The sequence below is a fragment of the Nicotiana tomentosiformis genome, chromosome 5, assembly GCF_000390325.3.
Source record: "Nicotiana tomentosiformis chromosome 5, ASM39032v3, whole genome shotgun sequence".
NCBI lineage: Eukaryota > Viridiplantae > Streptophyta > Magnoliopsida > Solanales > Solanaceae > Nicotiana > Nicotiana tomentosiformis.
In genome coordinates this window covers 23,463,084-23,485,433 of record NC_090816.1, presented here as the reverse complement: position 1 = coordinate 23,485,433, position 22,350 = coordinate 23,463,084, and the positions used below count along the sequence as shown (strand labels likewise).

General features: G+C 39.8%; 1 long non-coding RNA gene across 3 annotated transcripts in view; it reads right to left on the bottom strand.

Moving 5' to 3' along the window:
• Positions 1-21,919, bottom strand: part of LOC138910817 (uncharacterized) — a 47,350-nt gene extending 25,431 nt beyond the window's left edge. For 2 of the 3 annotated variants that reach the window (XR_011415972.1, XR_011415973.1), the window contains exons 1-2: positions 21,621-21,919; positions 19,792-20,004 (exon numbers count right to left, since the gene is read on the bottom strand). This is a non-coding gene — a long non-coding RNA (uncharacterized lncRNA). The remainder of the gene's footprint in view (positions 1-19,791; positions 20,005-21,620) is intronic. The other variant, XR_011415971.1, reaches the window with a different exon arrangement.
• Positions 21,920-22,350: the final 431 nt, after the last annotated feature.

Sequence of the window (22,350 nt, the reverse complement as noted above, 5' to 3'; positions counted from 1 at the left end):
CTCGGTTCCGGGAGCAGAACTTTCGAAGGCAGTAATAACAATATGAATAAACAAGACAGTAAAATATTATTGAGCTTTTGATAGAATATAGTATATTCTTGTTAGAAAATTCGTGTCCTTTACAATGATTTGGGAGCTCACTATTTATAGCAGCACCTAGGGAACAAGGTCCTAGGATCAAGCCCCTCTTAAATAACAATTATGAGGGTCATTGAAGAATGTGTAATGGTAGGCAGTGAATTCCATATTCTCTGTAACGGACCGTGCACTTAATTCTATAGAATATTCTTCATTAAATGCTATCGGGTAGCAGATATTTAATTCGTCTTTATGAATAACACTCTCTTCGAGATCGTTGTCTTCAGACCTGACTGTATTCTGTCTTCGGCTCCACGTGTTGCTTTCTCATGCGATCATTAAATATGAATATATTTTACCCAATAGACACGTCACTATCTTTTCAGACGATAAACAATTAACATAAGCCCAAATTCCAACATCCTTTGTTTAGTTTTCCTTAATTAAACATTTTTTCTTGATCCTCTTTAAAAATAAATTTAAGGATTGTATCCTTGAAAGGACATATTATTAGTATTCCTAATTTGCCGATCATGAGTGTCAATGGTTGCAGTGGCCAGTAATGACGACAAAGCATAAATAGAAGCACTAAATCTCTACTCCTTTGAAATTTTTACTATTTCACCTTCGGATAAATGCAGACATTAGTTCTAGTACCTATCAAATACTTCATATTGGCTATAACCAAAAGTAAATTGTGTATAACATGAGTATTTTGTGAAAGATACATGACAAATGGTCATGTCTATGACTAGAGTAACAGTAGCAACAAAGTATTAGCGAAAATTGTCACTAGGAGCATCGATGACCAAAAAGAATTGTGAACACGTTAACAGATACTTAATGGGTTAAGAAAATCGAGATTTAAAATAGATGAAGAGAAAAGGGCAACTGTTTTTAATGCTTATGCAACTGAAAGCTGGCCATTTTGCTCAATGTCTAAAATAATAGCTGAACTTTAAATGTGTAATATTGGTAAATAGCCACTTTTTGGGTCGACTATATATTAGTGTTTGGCCACCTTTTCAATTGCATTGGCAAAGTAACCACTCAAAAATACCTCTATTTAAAACACGAAAGAAATTCAGCAATCAGTACTGTATTTCAAACAATGTACAAGTGAAACTCCAGGATAATAAATTAGAGTTTTAAAAACTCTCTACAGATGTAATCCCAAATACATGGTATGTAACGATTCTACCGGTCGTTTTGAGCTCTAGCACGTCGTTCAGAGGTTTGAGGCCTTGAGTAGCTTCATTTAAGGTATTATGACTTGTACGTGTGGTCGGAATTTGAATTTCGGGAAGTTCGGGATTGATTTGGAAAGAAAATTCTAATTTCGGAAGCTTTAAGTTGGAAGAATTGACTAAGGTTTGACTTTTGAGTAAGAGACCTCGGAATCGGGATTCGACAGTTCCAATAGGTTCGTATGATGATTTCGAACTTGAGTGTATATTCGGGTTGAGTATCGGATCACCCGAGAGCATTTCAGCGCTTATTATGGAAGGTTGGTATTTTAAAAGTTTAAGAAAGTCTTAAGTTTGACTTGAAGTGGATTTTAATTTTATCGATGTCCATTTGGGTTCCGAGCCTTGGAATAGCTTCATTATGTCATTTATGACTCGTGTGCGAAATTTGAAGTCATTTCAGATTGATTTGATATGTTTCGGTACAAGATATAGAATTTGGAAATTTAAAAAGTTATAAGTTTGATTCGAGGCGCGATTCATGATTTTGATGTGTTTGACGTGGTTTAAGGCTTCGACTAAGTTCGTATTGTATTTTGGGATATGTTGGTATGTTTGGTTAAGGTCCCGGGAACCTCGGGTGAGTTTCAGATTAGACTCGGATCGAAAATTTGAAGTTGAGGAAAGTTGGTGTTGGCCAATTGCTGGTGCAATTGCACCTGCGCGTTAAGGGCCGCAGGTACGAGCCTGCAGGTGCAGCGTTTTGGTCGCAGAAGCGGCAATTGGACTGAGTTGGGGTGGCCGCAGATGCGAGGCTATTTCCGCATCTACGAGCCCGCAGAAGCGAAGGGTGCTCCGTAGAAGCAGAAAACGAGAGGGGCAGCTGGGTCGCAGAAGCAGAGGGATATCTGCACGTGCGGAAGCGCAGGAGCGTGTGGGGGACCGCAGAAACGGTCGCGCATGAGCGGAAATAGGTCTGCAGAAGCGGATTTTTGCCTCGCTTGGAGGGAACCACACCTGCGATGGACTTTTCCGCAAGTGCGGAGCCGCGGGTGAGGTTGGTGTTCCGCAGGTGCGGAAAGTCGTCTGGACAGAGGTGTTCTTTCAAAAGCGAGATTTGGCCCATTTTCTCTCATTTTTACTTGGTTGGGGTGATTTTAGAGAGCTTCAAGGGGAGATTTTCATCAAGCAACACAAGGTAAGTGAGTCCCACCTATTACAAGTTAAATACATAGTTTATATATTGGTTTAGACATGGAAATTAGTAGAAATTTGAGATTTTGGTAGAAAACCTAAAATTTGGTATTTTTGGATTTTGACCACGAAATTGGACATGCAATATGGAATAAGTTATATATTTTAGTTCGTGGTCTTATGGTTAAAGTTTATCTTCAAAAATATTTAGAATCCAGGCACGTGGGCCCGAGGGTCGACTTTATTGACTTTTAGAGCGGAGTTGGGGATTGTTATGAATTATTAATTATGAGTATTCTGTTTGCCTGAGCCGAGGGTCTATTGGAAACAGCCTCTTTATCCTCACAAGGTAGGGGTAAGGTCTACGTACACACTACCCTCCCCAGACTCAACGGTGTGGGATAATAGTGGGTATGTTGTTGTTGTTGTTGGGTATTAGAGTATATTTTGATTGGTTTGCACGTTATTTGGCTAGTTTTGAAGAGACGTGCATCAGGTTGAGGTGTTTGAGTGGCGTTGGAGCCGGTTATGAAACTTTAGAGCAAGGTAAGTCTCATGTCTAACCTTGTGAGGGGGAAACTACCCTTAGGTAATATTTATTGTTAAGTGCAACTAATTGTGGTTTCTACGTACGCACGCGGTGACGAGAGTCCGTGCGTAGCTATAACATATTATGTCCGGGTAGACTTAGAATTTTATCATGTAATATTTGAATTATTTAAACCCATTCTACTGGCTTAATTAATTAAATTTATAATTAAAATTGATTTAGAAGTAAATATATGTACACTAGGCTAAGCCTTAACACTTTGAATTATGGGTGAGTTATTTGAGTAATGGTAAATATTAAATTCATTTTATGCTCATGTGCTGTATTGTAAACACGTGCCTCGTAATTTGATAACTTTCTTCCTTTTCTTGTGGAGCGGGCTGAATGCCTCAGCAGTATATAGATGCATCTATGGATCATGTCGCACGTCCCTCGGCAATGTACACGTTATTCTGGATCGGGTCGAATGACCTCGACGGAATCGTGCTTTATATCGCTATTAGTCCGAATATTCACGAGATAAACCTCCCACTGATGCCCGACATTTTTATGGCATTCCTTATTTATTTGGTATTGACACTTGGCATTTTCTGAGCTATTAAGGTAGATTGCAAGATCGAGAAATTTATACTTTAAAGGAAAGAATTGGAAAATTTTGAAATTTCAGATTTACTCCACTAGTGTTGTGCACTTCATATCTGTTATGAAAATCATGTTATTTATTTAGACCTCTAGTAAGTGTCGATGTCGACCCATCGTCACTACTTCTCCGAGGTTAGGCTAGATTCTTACTGTGTACGCGTTGATTTACGTACTCATGCTGCACTTCTATACTAAATGTGCAGGATCTGGCAGGTTCATTGGATGATCATCTTGGCTCGTAGGCACATCTGTTGAGGAGACTTTATATGAGATGCAACCCAGGCCACACAGCGCAGTCCACCGAGTCTCCATCGTACTAACTATATTATCTGTCTTATTTACATTCTCGACATATGTTGTATTGTTGTTGTACTTCTTAAAAAATTCTCATGCACTTGTGATACCGTATTTTGGGGGTTCCTTCAGGTTGTTCATCATTGTGGTTCGTGTAAATATATTCATTACTCTGTAAATTCTATTTTATAATGTTCAATTAAGAAAAATTATGATTTCAAAATACTAAAATAGGTAATTAAATTGGTAAATCACAGTTGGCTTGCTTGAAGGCGACGTTAGGTGTCATCACGGCCTATAGTAGATTTTGGGTCGTGACAGCTTGGTATCAGAGCATTAGGTTCACTTTGGTCTCACGAGTCATGAGCAAGTCCAGTAGAGTCTTGAGGATCGGTACGGAGACGTCTATACTTTTCTTCGAGAGGCTACAAGGCTGTTAGGAGCACTTCCCTTCTTGATTTCTCATCGTGCAGTTCGTTTCAATGAGGCTTGTGCCTTTATCTCCTTCTTACTCAATCGTATGCAACGTGAAGTGCTTGTTATCAGTTGGGCATCGAGGAGTTGTATTGATACTACAGACGCGGTGCATGATGCTCTCCCTGCATATTCAGGCAGGCTATTATCGTCACCTTGTGGAAGGATGTTCTGTCATTTCAGCTCAGTAGTTGTATCTTTTATGGGTTGAGGCTATACACAGATTTCAATGATGTTCATGCGACGATGTCGCACAGTATCAATGTAATGATGGGGTGCTCGTTTATGTGTTGAGGCAGTGAATGACTTGAAAGAAGGGTTTTTCAGTGCATTATTTAAAGGTTCAACATTTATTCCAACAAAGGAAAGGCAATTGGACTATGGATGTTCAGGTTTTGGTTGATGGAGTAAAGAGACTTGGTATTTTCGAGCGTGGTGGAATTTTCATTGTGATGCGGTGTCGTCTTCTTTGTTTGAATGCATTAAGGTTCACCGGTGGTATGGTCTTCTTGATTTTTCCTTCGGGGCAGGGTGTTGTGAAATGGTGCCTGAGGGTCGGTTGTCATAGATAGCGGTGTGTAGTGGTTCCGAATAGAATTGGTAATTCTAATGTTGATGGCTCGAGAAAGATGATCTTATAGGAGGTTTAGAGTTGGTAGTAATTCATTAGTTCCGGTGCTACAAGTATGGATTTGGTTTAAGGCAACGTTGGGGAAGCGAAGTATGAGGAAGGACATGGCGGGAGGTGTCTCGCGGTGGGTGAATTACTAGCAGGTCATGTACGAGAATCGGAGGTCGAGAAGTTGCTTAAAGGAGATGGTTTGACCAAAGTGGGAGTGGTCGGGTAGCGTATGGATTCTGTGGTAGGATAGCCACGTACCTCGAGGAAGATTAGAGCAATTTTGGGAGGCATGGTGGGAGTGACTAGGTCCACGGATTATAATTGGAACGGTGGTTATTGTGCAGAGGAAGATTGAACATGGCAGAGAGGAGTTTGCTTGCAATAAAGAGGGGTGAGAAGATTTGATTATCGTTACGGATGCAACATAGCTTTGAGTTTGGAAGGTATTGTTGAACTTTCCGTTGATGTTAGCGGGGAAGGAACGGACTTGTGTAGTTGGTGGACGAGCATGGGCTTAGAAACGTTTACTGATTAAGTGGCAGTTATATCCAGTGCAGCGTCGTTGGGGGATGTCAGTAAGGAATTCCACAGGTGGGTTATCTCCTGTGCGTAGGTTAGCGGTTGTGTGATGTTGATGAAACTTCTGCGAATTATACTACTTGCTACCCAACAAGAGGTCGAATATGTGATTGTAACTGATGATTCGGAATGTTCATAAAAATCTTAACAAAGGACTTTAAGAAAAATTGGTGGGTTAACGGTACGGGATCATGGTAAATGAGAAGGGGGAATCGTTGTGGGCTCTACAGTATGTGATGGTAGCTTAAAGCTAAGTGGGGGAGCCCCACCGTCTACGATTGGATCGCGTGGTTGTCTGCTTGTGTGATTTCTGGTTATCGGTGTATTGGTGGATTATTTATGATTAAGGAAAAGAAAATTCCAGGAGTAAGTCGAACAAGGAACTCGATGAATGTGTGCTATACTTTGCCTTATCGATTGAGGTGCAGGATTTGGGAAGACTCCGAGTGTATGCTTCATATGGATGTAATGTACAAGGAAAAGAATTCAGTTGGTTGCTTCTTCGAGAGTGTGTTCATGTGCTAGCAAAGCGTTGAAGTTTTGGTGACATTCGGGATCAGGTCAGAGTGGGTGACTCTTAACAACGATTCTAGTGGGTTCATGAACTGAAGTGCAGTGCCTAAGGATTTCGGGTCCATTGTGTGGGTAAGGATAGAGTTTTCACAGAGGATTGCGGACAAGACTTGGAAGGTTCTATGTTATCATCGGGTATTCAGTGCAGTATTGGAGAAAAGGAAGAAATAGCTTCAGATGCGCGGAAGGTCTCGCAAAATGGGTGCACCAGTTGGAGATGCTATTGTGCGCATAAAGAGGTATGAGAGGATTAATGGGTATTAAGATGACGTGGTCTCGCGATTCGTGTCACTGGGATGAGTGTGGGTGGAGTTCGTTATGTTGTGAATAGAGCTATTATATTTCTAAGTCAGATCAAGAGTAAATTGAAAGAAGTGGGGTCGGTTGGTAATGGTTGAATTAGTATGATCGTGGCAATGATCAGTCCCTTCGGTGTGTGAAGTTATACATGTGGTTTGTGGTTGTACGTGCGGGGTTGACAACCACCATAACTTGATTGATTTGGGGGGTATTTGATTCAAATGGTTTGTTGTGTAAATGGATTCCGGAAGAGTTATGACGGTTTAAATAACGGTTTGAGGTTGTATTTTATGCGGTTTAGTAATTCAGTTGCGTGTTGCATGGGCTCTTCGGAGATGAGCTAAGTGAAAGGTTTCTAGCCAATGAAGTGTTATTCTACTGGTAGTTCAGGGATTATGATGAATTTGTGTATTCTTGCATTGCGGCATAATAGGTGTAGTGAGCGGCATGGAAATTAGAAGTTGAGGATCAAGGTTGCGGTTCGGTGTTGATAAGAATGTCGCGATCTCGGATGAGCAGGAAAGAATTAGATGTTTAGAGTGAGTTGGAGTTATCTTAGTATCGCCTGATAATGGTGTTCTGTGGAAGAGGCATTGTGTATTGATTGGCGAATTGTGATTTGCCTTGAAGAATTAGTATGGTTGGTGGTATGGATGTGCGGACTTTGCTACCTGAGCGGAAGGTCATGGGAGCGTACCCCACGGGGATATTTGTATAAGTGTGGGATGTTAGTCACTTGATTATTAAAAATTAAGACCAAGTATGAAGGTTATGGTAATATCGCAAATGCTAGAGCTTATGCCTGAGAGGCGCCCTATTCCTTGGGTGATGGCCAGTGTGAGTTTGTTTCGGATTTGACGGTTGTTCTTATGTGTCATGAATAGGGCTATTGTGGATCTTTGGAAGGTTATTATCCCAGTATGGTATGATCAGAACTAGCTTGAGGCCCATTGATGGGTCTAATGAGAATGTGTGCTCTACATCAAGTGGGACGTATTCATTCGTCATAGCATTACATACGGAGGAGTCGTCGGGCATTGGATGATATTCCCATCGTCAGTTATTCCATATAAATCTCTATTGTGCGATATGGGTTGTGAGACGGTTTGGTTATTTGAACACGTGTTGAGGTCCCGTGTAGCTTGTGGTGTTATGTGAGCAAGATGGCTCTTGAGATGCAGGTCATTTATTGCACCTTAGTTGTGCTTGGGGTTCATAACGTATGGCGCTATCTGTGTCCCCAGTATTTGGTATTATGCATTTGGCGTACTTGTGGTCGATATTCGGGCATTTCATATGTACAAGTGTTACCGCTTGATATGGGTGTTTTCTTCGTGATTGTTATGTGCAGATCGGGTGGCATGCCACCATGGGCATGTTATGTGGATCGGGTTGCACGCCGCAATAATGTCATGTCGGATCGGGTTGCATGCCGCAACAACGAAAGGCTGAGTATAGCTCCTTACACATATTTTGTGTGCCTTGTTTTCATCCTTGAGGTAGGTTCACAACATCTATTCGGTCGATTCATTCGTTACGCGAGCTGGGTAGTCCTTCTCCAGAGTTCGTTTTCCTTATGTATCGCATTCGAGTTGTAGTTTGTTGGCGCGTTGTGGGCGCCAAATAAGAATTTTTGGTAGTGTCTGAGACGGCTTATTGCCTGAGCAGCTTGTACTGGGTGAGACGAGATTATTGGACCTGAAATTAGTGCAATCTGATTTATATAAGGTACATTAAAGATAAAATATCGTTATTCAATTCAGAATGAGGTAATGGTTCTTGTTAGGAGGAGAGACTCCATGAATTATTGATCTGGCAGGTGGTTATGAGTTTCTACACATCTCTTTCGTCATGGCAGTATTGCGAGAGTTGGGACAGGATTTATATGCGTCATGAGATATATTGCGGGCAGCGGATTCGTGAAATTATAGCTATTGTGGTCGAAGGATATTATTATGGGCAACCGATTTATGTGGTGCATGGTGTGATTTCAGCATAGATGCATGATAATATTTTGGTACATTGTGTGGTGATTGGTACGGTGTTCGTGTGTTAGAATCAAGCCTTGTAAAGAAATTCGGAAGTTGGAACTTGGTTCTAAAGCTTGTTAGCTAAGGTTATAAGGAGGATTATCAGTCTGGCTTGAGCTAGTGTGTTCAACTGGAATGTGGTGGCACGGGTAGGTGCACGAGGTGTTAAAGAGTGATTTTGGACAAATCCTGAACAGTTCTTAGCACGTTCGAGGACTAACGTATGTTTAAGTGGGGGAGAATGTAACGACCCGACCGATCGTTTTGAGCTCTAGCACGTCGTTCAGTGGTTTGAGGCCTTGAGTAGCTTCACTTAAGGTAATATGACTTGTACGTGTGGTCGGAATTTGAATTTCGGGAAGTTCGGGATTGATTTGGAAAGAAAATTCTAATTTCGTAAGCTTTAAGTTGGAAGAATTGACCGGTTTGACTTTAGAGTAAACGACCTCGAAATCGGGATTCGAAGGTTCCAATAGGTTTGTATGATGATTTTAGACTTCGACGTATGTTCGGGTTGAGTATTGGATCACCCAGGAGCATTTCGTCGCTTACTATGGAAGGTTGGTATTTTAAAAGTTTAAAAAATTCTTAAGTTTGACTTGAAGTGGATTTTAATGTTATCGATGTCCGTTTGGGGTTACGAGCTTTGGAATAACCTTGTTATGTCATTTATGACTCGTGTGCGAAATTTGAAGTTATTCCGGATTGATTTGATACGTTTCGGCACAAGATATAGAATTTGGAAATTCGAAAAGTTATAAGTTTGATTCGAGGCGCGATTCATGATTTTGATGTGGTTTGACGTGGTTTAAGGCTTCCACTAAGTTCGTATTATATTTTGGGATGTGTTGGTATGTTTAGTTAAGGTTCCGAGGGCCTCGGGTGAGTTTCGGATTAGAATCGGATCAAAAATTTAAAGTTGAGGAATGCTGGTGTTGGCCAATTACTGGTGCAATCGCACCTACGTGTTAAGGGCCGCAGATGCGGCATTGTGGCCGCAGAAGCGGCAATAATATTGAGCTGGGGTGGCCGCAGATGCGAGGCTATTTCCGCATCTGTGATCCTGCAGATACGAAGGGTACTCCGCAGAAGAGGAAAACGAGAGGGGTAGCTGGGTCGCAGAAGCGGAGGGATATCTGCACGTGTGGAAGCGCAAGAGCGTGTGGGGGACCGAAGAAGCGGTCGTGCAGGAGCGGAAATAGGTCCGCAGAAGCGAATTTTTTCCTGTCTTGGAGGGAACCGCACCTGCGATGGATTTTTCAGTAGGTGTGGAGCCGCAGGTATGGCTAGTGTTCTGCAGGTGCGAAAAGTCGTTTGGGTAGAGGTGTTGTTTTGAAAACGGGATTTGACCCATTTTCTCTCATTTTCACTTGGCTGGGGAGATTTTGGAGAGCTTCAAGGTGAGATTTTCATCAAGCAACACAAGGTAAGTGACTCCCACCTATTACAAGTTAAATACATAGTTTATATATGGGTTGAAACATGGAAATTAGTAGAAATTTGGGATTTTGGTAGAAAACCTAGAATTTGGTATTTTTGGATTTTGACCACGAAATTGGACATGAAATTTGGGATAGGTTATATATTTTAATTCGTGGTGTTATGGGTAAAGTTTATCTTGGAAAATTTTAGAATTCGGGCACGTGGGCCCGAGGGTCGACTTTATTGACTTTTAGAGCGGAGTTGGGGATTGTTATGAACTATTAATTATGGGTATTTTGAATGGTTCGCACGTTGTTTGGCTAGTTTTGAAGAGACGAGCATCGGGTTGAGGTGGTTGAGTGATGTTGGAGCTGGTTATGGAATTTCGGAGCGAGGTAAGTCTCCTGTCTAACCTTGTGAGGGGAAAACTACCCCTAGGTGATATTTATTGTTATGTGCAACTAGTTGTGGGTGCTACATACGCACGAGGTGACGAGAGTCCGTACGTAGCTACAACATGTTATGTCCGGGTAGACTTAGGATCTTATCACGTAATATTTGAATTATTTAAACTCATTCTGCTGGCTTAATTAATTGAAGTTATTATTGAAATTGATTTAGAAGTAAATATATGTGCACCAGGCTAAGCCTTAACACTTTGAGTTGTGGGCGAGTCATTTGAGAAATGGTAAAGATTAAATTTATTTTGTGCTCATATGTTGTATTGTAAACACGTGCCTCGTAATTCGGTAACTCCTTCCTTTTCTTGTGGAGTGGGTCGAACGCCTCGGCAGTATATAGATTCACTATGGATCATGTCGCACGTCCCTCGGCAATGTACATGTTATTCTGGATCGGGCCGGACGACCTAGGCAGAATAGTGCGTTTTATCGCTATTAGTCTGAATATTCACGAGATAAACCTCCCACTGATGTGTAACGACCCGGCCGGTCGTTTCGGGAGTTATAGCTTCATTTCCCCCATTTCTGTTTCCTTTATGCTCTTAAGCTATATTATGATATACCGGGTTAGTTGGTTCGGGCCCGGAGTGGTTTCGGAGTGGAATGAGACACTTAGTCTCTTATTTAGAACCTTAAGTTGGAAAAGTCAACCGGATGTTGACCTATGTGTAAACGATCTCGGATTTGAATTCTGATGATTCCGTTAGCTCCGTTAGGTGATTTTGGACTTAGGAGTGTATCCAGAATGTGATTTGGAGGTCCGTGGTAGAATTAGGCTTGAATTGGCGAAATTGGAAATTTGGCGATTTTTGGTCGACAGTGAAAATTTTGATATCCGGGTCGGAATGGAATTCCGGAAGTTGAAATGGATTCGAAGCGTCAATTGTGAAGTGTGTGCAAAATGTGAGGTCATTCGGACGTTGTTTTGTTGGTTTCGGCATCGGTTGCCGAATTTGGAAATTTAGAAGTTCTTAAGCTTGAATCCGACGGTAATTTGGTGATTTGATGTTATTTTGAGTGATTCAAAAGTTCGACTAAGTTTGTATATTGATATATGACATGTTGGTATTTTTGGTTGAGGTCCCGAGGGCCTCGGAGTGATTCCGAGTGGTTAACGGATTTGTCGAAGTTGGAAAATGAAGTTGAAGCTGCTGCTACTACTATTTTCGCAACTGCGAAAAGAGGAGTCGCAGGTGCGAGGTCGCTAGTGCGCAAGGGGAGTCCGCAGATGCAGAAAAGTGGGCGTTGGGCAGGCTTCGCAGAAGCGGAAAGAAATGCGCAGGTGCGCTACCGCAGGCGCGAGAATTTGAAGCGCAGATGCAAAAAATGGGAGGCCAAGGCTTGAGCGCAGGCGCGAAGGATTTGGACGCACCTGCGAGCCCGCAGGTGCGAGACCTGGGCGCAAGTGCGGAGGCTGAGAGTTTAAGTGATTCTCGCAGGTGCGAGGATTTTTGACCGCGGGTGCGGTCCTGCAGGCGCTTGGAATAGGTCGCAGGTGCGAAAATCTAGGCAGAATGTATAGATAGCACTTCGCGAATTTTGGTTCATTTCCACCATTTTCAAGTCGGTTTTTGGAGCTTTTGGAGTGATTTTCGAAAGGTGATTCAAGGGCTATCAGTGAGGTAAGTTGCTTGAGCCCTAATACTTGTATACATGGTGATTTTCCGTTATTTAATTATTGTAATTAGTAAAAGTGAGGGGTTAGGGTTAAGAGTTGTTTTAGAGTTTAATTTAAGGATTTGAAGGACCAAACGATGTCGCATTTTGATGAATTTGGTATGGTTAGACTTGTGAGTGAATGAGCTTTCTAGTTTTGTAAATTTTGTCAGATTTCGATACATGGGCTCGGGGGCCGGGTTTGAGCCAATTTCGGGTTTTGTCTAATTTAATAGTTTTTCTTGTGGAATTCATTCCATTAGCGTATATTGATGGTATTGTACTGATTGTAAATAGATTTGGAGCATTTGGAGGCCGAGTCCAGAGACAAGAGCATTTCGGGGTAGAGATTTGGCCGGTTTGAGGTAAGTAACGATTGTAAATCTAGTCCTGAGGGTATGAAACCCCGAATTTTGTATCATTCTACTATTTTTAGTGACGCACATGCTAGGTGACGGGCGTGTGGGCATGTACTGTTGGGGAATGTGACTTGGTTCGTCCCGTAGTAACTGTAAAATTGCATACTTTGTTGAAACTATATGATACTTATATGTTTTAGAAAGAGTTTCTGTAAATTGGGTTGAATGCCATGTTTGGGCCTTGTGCCAGTGCTGTTTGGACCCTTAGGGGTTTTATTTTATTTTAACTTTGTTATCCTCTCAATGTTTTCGATTGAAAATCTATACTCAGTCATGGTTATACCTGTTTACTGCATAACTCAGTTTTATTACTCGATTTTGATGCATATAAATGTTGTTTTGGGCTGAGCACCCTGTTTTTACTGAAATACCCGAGTGGCTTGAGAGGTTTATGACTGAGTGAGGATGAGGGCCTGATTTGTGAGGATATTTATGGGATCAGGCTGCACGCCGCAGCATGTTGCATATTTATGGGATCGGGCTGCACGCCGCAGCATGTTTGATATAGGCCGAGGGCCTGAGTGATTTATGCCATGATTTGGCTTGATATAGCGCTTCGGCTGAAAGAGCCCCTTCGGAGTCTGTACACACCTCCAGTGAGCACAGGTACCTATTGAGTGCGAGTGCCGAGTGCTGAGTGACTGGGAGGCATGAGTGATTGTGAGGTATGCTCGAGTGGTAAGAGTGATTGTGAGGTATGCCCGAGTGGCACGAGTGACTGTGAGGTTTGCCCGAGGGGCTGTATATGAGTGATGTTTTGCCCGAGGGGCTATTTATGATTTCATCATTTTTGCTCACCTTTGCATTTTTCCTCTGTTTGAAAACTGTTGAAAAATATCTTTAAATGATTTTTACTGGAACTGGGTTTAAACGAGATGTTTTGATTCAAATCCTAATTTTTAAAGCATGTGGTATTTTACTGAAATTTCCCGATATGAACGTTATATGCTTTATTGCTCGTCACTACTGCTCAGTCTTTATTTATTGTTGTTACTTACTGAGTTGGCGTACTCACGTTACTCCCTGCACCTTGTGTGCAGATCCAGGTGTAGCTGGACACGGTAGCGGTTGTTGATTATTTTGGTTGCAGATTTTCTTGGGGATAGTAAGGTAGCTGCTTGGCGACCGAAGCCCCTGCTCTTCTCCCTCTTATCTTCCTCTAGTTGTATTTAGCTATTTTCCAGGCTGAGTTAGCCTTGATATTGTTAGACAGATTGTAGTAGATGCTCATGACTAGTGACACCCCGATATCGGGCTTTTCTTTTTCATACTTTTGTTTTGATTTGAACTCCTTTGCGAAGGTTTTTATGTTAAATAGCATTGAAATTATCTTTGAAATGAAAATATCGGTTTGTTTTGGAAATTAGTCGGCTTGCCTAGTTCCACGATAGGCGCCATCACGACAGGGGTTTGTTTGGGTCGTGACAGATTGGTATCAGAGCCTAGGTTACATAGGTCTCATGAGTCATAAGCGGGTTTATTAGAGTCTTGCGTATTGGTACGGAGACGTCTGTACTTATCTTCAAGAGGCTGCAGAACCCTTAGGAAAATTTCACTTTCTTGTATTCTATCGTGCGAAATTGATTCAGCTTGAAACATAACTCTTTGAATTCCTTCCACGCATTCGTATGCACACATGAGCGCTCGGTATCAGTTGTGCATTGCCGGCTTGTGATTCTATGATCGAGGTTCGAGATGTATATTATGTGTTTTGGTGATGGGCTAGTCTGGAGGACTTGAGGCCAGGTTTAATGATTTTCACCTCATACGGCTCCTCGTTCAATTCTTTCGAATTCATTGGATCCTTTCCGCGTTCGAGAATCCCCCCCTTCTTCCACTCCGCCCCGAAGAGTAACTAGGACCAATTTAGTCACGTTGGTAGCTTCAGTTGTAACATGTACATTTGGACTCATATGTCCGGTAATGCCCCTACGAGTAGAATTCGTGGCTCGATGAGAGATGGAATGGCTTTGTGATGAGTATGATGTAACTGCGGGATATGTTAAGACGATTTGAATATGATGAGAAGTGTTTCCTTGAGATGTAAAGGAAGGCCATTGGGCACTTGATTTTCGTTTTGATGTGACGTACGGTCTCGAGTGTGAATGTTTTGAAGGGTCTTTCACGTTGTTAAATTTTGGGGCAAATTAAATTGTCATGTCTTGTCAATGAGTTTAGACTCAAGAAGAGTAAGTGATTGTGTAGTAATTGTGTTTGCGAATGGGTATTTTTGATGTTTATGGCTCGAGAGAGATGATCTTCGAAGAGACTTAGAGTCGGCAACATTTTATTGGTTCAGGTGCGACAGAGATACATTTCGATTTGATGCAGAAGTTGGGTAGCAAAGTATGAGGGAAGACATGACGGGAAGTGTTTTGCGGTGGTTGAAGTACTGGCAGGTCAAGTAGGAGAAGTAGAGGTTGAGAAGTTTCTTAAAGGAGATGATTTAACCGAAGTAAGAGTGGCAGATTAGCATATGAATTCACTAGTAGGGTAGTCGTGGCCTTGAGAAAGTGTAGAATGGTTTGGAATCATGTTAATATGTGAATCGGCCTGCAGACTCTATTTGGAGTGATGGTTAGTGTACAAAGGAAAATTGAATATGGCATAAAGGAGTGTGTTTGAAATGAATAAAGGCGTAAAGATCTGATTATCGTGTCGGGTGCAATATGACTTGAGTTCGGAAGGTATTGTTGACGTACAGTTGATATCAATAGGGAAAGTGCAGACTTATACAAATGGTGGGTGAGCATGAACTCGGGAGAATTTACGGATTTAGTGGTCGTTGCACTCAGTGCAGTGTCATTGGAAGATGTCGGTAAGGAATTCCACATGTGGGTTATCTCCTGTGTGCACCTAGCGGTGGCGTGATGTTGATGAAGCTTTTGAGAGGAATATTACTTGCTACCCGGTAGGAGGTCGCGTATGTGATTTTGGATGGAGATTCAGAATGTTCATAAAAGGCTTAATAAAAGACTTCGAGAAGTCTGGCAGGTTAACGGTGCGAGACCTTAGTAATTGAGAAGGAGGAATCCTTATGGGTTCTAATTTTATATAATTGCAACTTAAGGCTAAGTTAGGGAGTCTGCTATCGACGAGTTGATTGCACGGTTATGGGTCGTATTAGTTTCGGTTCGGGGTATACCGGTGAATCAGTTATGACTTGCAGAGGTCGAGATCGAGGATGACTCGGGAAAAGAAATTTCTGGACACAGGTTGTATTATACTCTATGCTTATAGGAGGACCATAAAATAATTGAGTGGTTATTCACAGAGAATGTAGTGTACATGGAGCGGGATTTTGCTCGGTTGCGTAGGAGTGTGGGTTACTCTTTATTCCCTTGGGTGTTGGTGTACTAATGGGGCACATGTCATTTCGGTTTGTTTGGTCGGTTAATTCGAGAATTGAGTAGAGTGGATGACTCTCGAGAATGGTTCCAATGGATTCAAGATTTATAAATATGGCTAGAAAACTGAGAGTTGCATTGAACGGTGTTGAGACTCGTGGCATCTTATATCATTGTGAATTATGCATTTCAGTATCAAGAAGGTGAAGGAAACAGTTTTAGGTTCACATAAAGTCTCTTCGGAGTAAGCATTTTTGGTTATGGAACCTTTGGGATACATAAAAAGGGAATACAGCGGCTTATAAGCCTTAGGGCGGTGTGATTCTATGCTAGAGTTCGTGGGGTAAGTTTTAGTTAAGGATAATAGTGTTCTAACAAGGAAAAAGTAGTAATTTGAAGGCAATTTAGAAAGAACTTGGAGAAATAGGACAGCTTGGTAGTAGGTTGGGTTCGCACAATAATAGGTATGATCGGTTCTTTGGGTACTTATGATGTGGCTAGTATCTACAAGTATTTCGTGGCAATGCTCTCGAATTTGGCAACCTGTGTTGCTTGGTAGAGTTAGAGAAATTCAGTTTAGATAGCTTGGTTATGTGCAAATGGATTTCAAAGTATTCATGATGGGTTCTACCATGGTTTGAATCGGATATTTTCTACCGATGTACGTAGCGTGTTGTGTGTTATGATTTTCTCCTAGAAAGAAGCGAGAAAGATGTTTCTGACTAATAAGGTATGTAATTTGCTAGTGACTCAGAGTTGATAATGGAATTCTTATGCTTGTCACATGATGGCATAATAGATGTGGTGTATTGTGTGGGAATAGGATTTACATGTACAAGGTCACAGTTCAGTTTTGAAGGGAAGGACATAAATTCTTAGGCAGCATGAACGATTTCCGATGACTAGGTAAATGATATTACTATCTGGTATAGCTTGATGAGAGTATACATTTCAGAAGGGGCAATGTATTTTAATTTATGGGTACTTCACTGGTATTGCGGCACTCTCCTAGTTGATCGACTGTTGATATTCAAATTTTTGCGAGGTGGCACTGAAGATTTTTTTTTTAAGTATTTCTCATGGGATGATTGTGTATGAGAGAGGTGTTAGGCATTCGGGCGGTGGAGGTGGAATCAAATATGGTGATTCATGTGTTCTATGGAATTGGAGATTGGGAGTTCTCAGGAGCAGATTATTTCATGGTTGTGGACTGTGAAGTTTTGGCCGGTGCTAGCCAGATGATAGAAAGTACTATGATTTCGTCATTGTGGACTTTCGGAGGTTATTTATCTATTGGTGGCTGACCATAGTTGATTTGCGGGCCATTGGTAGGCTCAATTAGGATGTTTATTCTACACCGATCCGGATTGATTGGCTCCATACTGCTATTGTTGAAGAGTATGCCATTCGGTTGATGTGAAGCTTATTCGGGCTTTTCTTTTTCACACTTTTATTTTGATTTGAACTCCTTTGCGAAGGTTTTTATATTAAATAGCATTGAAATTATCTTTGAAATGAAAATATCGGTTTGTTTTGGAAATGAGTCGGCTTGCCTAATTCTACGATAGGCGCCATCACAACAGGGGTTTGTTTGGATCGTGACATGATGCCCGACATTTTTATTATATTCCTTATTTATTTGGTATTGACACTTGGCATTTTTTGAGCTATTAAGGTATATTGCAAGATCGAGAAATTTATACTTTAAAGGAAATAATTAAAAAAATAAATAAATTTCAGATTTACTCCACTATTGTTGTGCACTTCATATCTGTTATGAATTATCATGTTATTTATTTGGACCTATAGTAAGTATCGATGTCGACCCCTCATCACTACTTCTCCAAGGTTAGGCTAGATACTTACTGGATACGCGTTGATTTACATACTTTTGCTGCACTTCTATACTAAATATGCAGGATCTGACAGGTTCATTGGATTATCATCTTGGCTCGTAGGCACATCTGTTTAGCAGACTTTATATGAGGTGCAACCCAGGCCACGCAGCGCAGTCCACCGAGTCTACATCGTACTAACTATTTTATCCTGTCTTATTTACATTCTCGGCAGATGTTGTAATGTTGTTGTACTTCTTAAAAAATGCTCATGTACTTGTGACACCGGGTTTTGGGAGTTCCTTCAGGTTGTTCATCATTGCGGTTCGTGTAAATATATTCATTACTCTGTAAATTCTATTTTATACTATTCAATTAAGGAAAATTATGATTTCAAAATACTAAAATGGGTAATTAAATTAATAAATTACTGTTGACTTGCCTGACGACGGCGTTAGGTGCCATCACGGCCTACAGTGAATTTTGGATCGTGACAGCTTGGTATCAGACTTCAAGAGCTTTTAAAGGTAAAATTTTAGCACAATGTATTGGAGTTCAAACCCCAGTACAAATACTAGGATTCAAACCTTTATAGGTTCAAACCCAACAATGATTACTGGGTTTCAAACCTCAACAATGATTACTGGGGTTTGAATCTTTCTCATATTGTTTCATCCAAAACTACCTTAATTTGAACTCCATGATATAATCACAAAGTTCTATCTTCCACAAGACTACAAGACATTATCCTTGAGTTCGAAAGAGGTACCACAGGTATTTTAGTTTCAAATTTCGGCAACAATTATTGAGTTTCAAATATTTATAAATTCAAACCTGGTAACGATTACAGTGGTTTGAATCATTTTTATATTGGTTCACCCATAAAGGTTTGAACCAAATTATTTTAAATTTCAGGAATCGTTTCTGGATTTTACACTAGTAAAGGCTAAAAAAATAGGAAGCGTTTAAGGGGTTTCGAACTTCAATACAGATTGTTGAAGTTGTGTTTCGTATTTTAGTTTAAGCAAAAACGTCAATTTAATATGATATGTAGCTACTTTATTATTACAATTAAAAATATGGCTTAATTCTAATAGCCGACACAAAGAGTGACAAATCCGGCTAATTTTTTCACTTTAAATACCGAACTGAAAAATGACAACCCACCCTATTTACATGTCCAACTTTACAGTGAAGATAGAATAGCATAATTCACTCACCCATGAATAGTCTGCAATTCCTTGCAAACAAGTGTTTGATCAAAATTTTAAGGGAAAAAAAGTACTTTTGAGAGCAGAAGTTATTTTTAAAAAATTGAATAAATTTATTTTTTCTCAAAAGTGCTTGTGGAACTTTGGTGAAGCACAAATCTAATATTATTAAAAATATTTTTCAGATTGGTTAATCAAACACAAACTGTTACTATCCAAAAATACTTTCTCTAAAAGCACTTCTTACAAAAAATATTTTTTAAAATAAGTAGGTTTTAGAAATTTGTCCAGTCATGCTTCTTTAATTTTGTAATTGCATTCTTTCTCTTAATTCTGACTTAATAAATCTTTCGGATAAGGGTCTGATTTGCTCCTCTACTATCATAAATAGGTTTTATTTACCCTCCGTTTAAATTTTTTATTAAAAATATCCTTACCGTTATACATTAGGTTCATATTTACCCCTTAAATATTAAAAAGGGTTACATTTGCCTTTCGTTATACTTTAGGGTCATATTTACCCCTCTACTCTTCAAAAAGGGTTACATTTTCCCTTCGTTATACTTTCTTGACATATTTATCTTTACAATTATACTTTAGGATCATATTTTTCCCTCATCCGTTAGATCGCCATGTCCCACCTTTGTTTTCCTACATGGCGCCTATGTGGATTTCTTTTTCTTCCAATTTAGATATAGTCACCTATTTAAGATAATTTAACCCGCCCACCCAATTTAAATAAGACACACTAACTAAAATAAATGGAAATCATAATTCCCAACCCCCCATATCACGACCCAATTTCACCTATAGGTCGTGATAGCGCCCAACACTATAGCTAGGCAAGCCAACTAATAAATTAAACATATATCGATAAAATTAAAATCCAAGAAAAATAATAAGACACCAAAGTTTACCAATTTATGTGCCAAGACCTGGTGTCACAAGTGTATGAGCATCTAGTAGATTATACAAAACTCCAAATACTGCCTGAAATGAAAATGGACAGAATTAAAAATACAAGAAGAGGCACCGGTAGCTGCAGGATGGCTCAGAAAGCAGCTCACCACTATGCCCCTGAAAAATGTGGGTGAAGACGATAGGTCCCCCACTAGTACTTGTCTCAGGTCCTGCACAAAAAGTACAGCATGAGTACATAAACAGCGTGTACCCAGTAAGTATCAAGCCTAATCTCGAAGTGGTAGAGACGAGATGGCCAACTTTGACACTCACTAAGGGTCATCAATAATAAATGGAATGAATTATAATTATTCAAATCAGCATGATTCACAGAGTTAACAATAATTTTATTCAATTAGCAGAAATAATAAAAATCCTTCAAATGCAACAATTTCCAATCTATTAATTAAATCCTTCAATTTCAATAAAACTTTCAATTTATCAAATAGCTTTACAAACTGCAATTCAATTTCAATAAATTTTCAATTAATCAAATAGCTTTACAAGCTGCAATAAACTGTCCCAGTATCGTGTAATTATTATTATTATCAAGCACGATTTCTGCCGAGGTCGTTCGGCCCGATCCAGAGTATCGTGTACACTGCCGAGGGATGTGCGGCACGATCCATAGATGCATCTATCCTGCCGAGACGTTCGGTCCGCTTCACAAGAAAGGAGGACATTTTCTTATGTACCTCCGGAATGAGAGTATATTTATTAGAAGATAAATTCGGGAGGAAGAATAATTTCTCTTAACAATTAATTAATTTAAACAGAAATTCAAACATATGAGATTTCCATCCTTTAATATTTTTATCTAACAATTCACAACATATATATAAATATATCAAATAATTTAATTAAGTAAAGACTAAAATTTACACAAGTAATTCATGCTTTTGAGTCCTAAACTACTCGGACTTTAGCATTAATAGTAGCTACGCACCGACTCTCGCCATCTCGTGCGTACGTAACCCCCACAATTAGCAACAATTATTTAATTTAATCACATATGGGGTAATTTCTCCCTCACAAGATTAGACAAGAGACTTACCTCGTCTCAAATCCCACTTTCCGGTCATAATTTCGCTCTAAAGCCCCAAATTGGTGCCGTTCAATACGAAACTAGTCAAACAACGTGCAAATTAATCAAAAATATACTCTAATGCTTGAAATTTAACAATTTATAAAAATTCTCAGCACCGCTCGAAAAGTTAGGAGTGGGACCCACGTCTCGGAACCCGACGAAACTCACAAAATCCGACAACCTATTCAATTACGAGTTCAACCATACTAATTTCATTCAAATCTGACTCTTAATCGGTATTCAAAACTCGAAAAATATATTGATCTATCCAGCATCTCTATAAAAACCATGTAAGAGAAGTAACTACTCCTAAAATTGTACGGTTGAATTCTAGCTAGAGAAACAACAAATTTAAGTTTAAAAAAAATTAAAACTATTCCAAACCTAAAATCAAACGATAGGAAATCAGAAATAGTAAAATTATAAATGTTAGAACATGATACATCAGGTTCAATCAAGAGTTACACTAAATGAAATACACGCCCTTAAAGAAGTAATAAAATGATTAGTCCTAAAAACTTATAATTTAGATTTCTCACCCAATATGATAAATAACCTTTCATCTGGAAAACAATAAAGAATACTTACATGAGGAAACCAATGGAAATGCACAAGCAGTCATATCACATACAAGATGAAGATACTACACCAATAGCTTCGAGAAAGAGAGTGAGGATACCAAATAAAAAAAATACTTACGGGTCATTTTCAACAGAGAAATAGATAGGGTGCTTGACGGAGAAACGGTCTATGTCGCACAAATTTACGTCGGAATGAATTGATTAGCTTGCTAGGGCAAAAAATCTTTGTCGGCTGAAAAACTGCCCTAATCACATCTTTGGCAGAAATGAAGAACTGAGTAAATTGTTTGTAAAGAGAAATAAAGTATTCTTTAAAGAAAACATTTTTTTAAAGGGGAAATGAAGGAAAGATCTAAAATAATAGTAGTAAAAGATTATTGATTTTAGTGGCCATTATCTTTTGTTGTCGGTAAAGACATTCCCAACAAATGTTTAATTGCCACTAACATTGAGCGTTATAAAATGAATTAGCGTCAATTAGTTTTTTGACACTAAATAATTGCCACTAAAAATGTTTGTTTTTTTTTTTTGGGTAGTGTCAACCTTCAGTAATAAGAGCTGATATACTCCATAGCCACCCGATACTCCACCCGAACATACGCCCAATTCTGAAATCATTATACAAACCTTTTTGAACCATCAAATTCCCGTTCCGAGGTCGTTTGCTCAAAAGTCACACCTTAGTCAATTCTTCTAACTTAAAGCTTCCGAATTTAGAATTTTCTTCCCAAATCGACTCCGAACTTCCCGAAATTAAATTTCAACCACGCGTACAAGTCGTAATACCCGAAGTGAAGCTACTCATGATCTCAAACTTCTGAATGACGTGCTAGAGCTCAAAACGACCG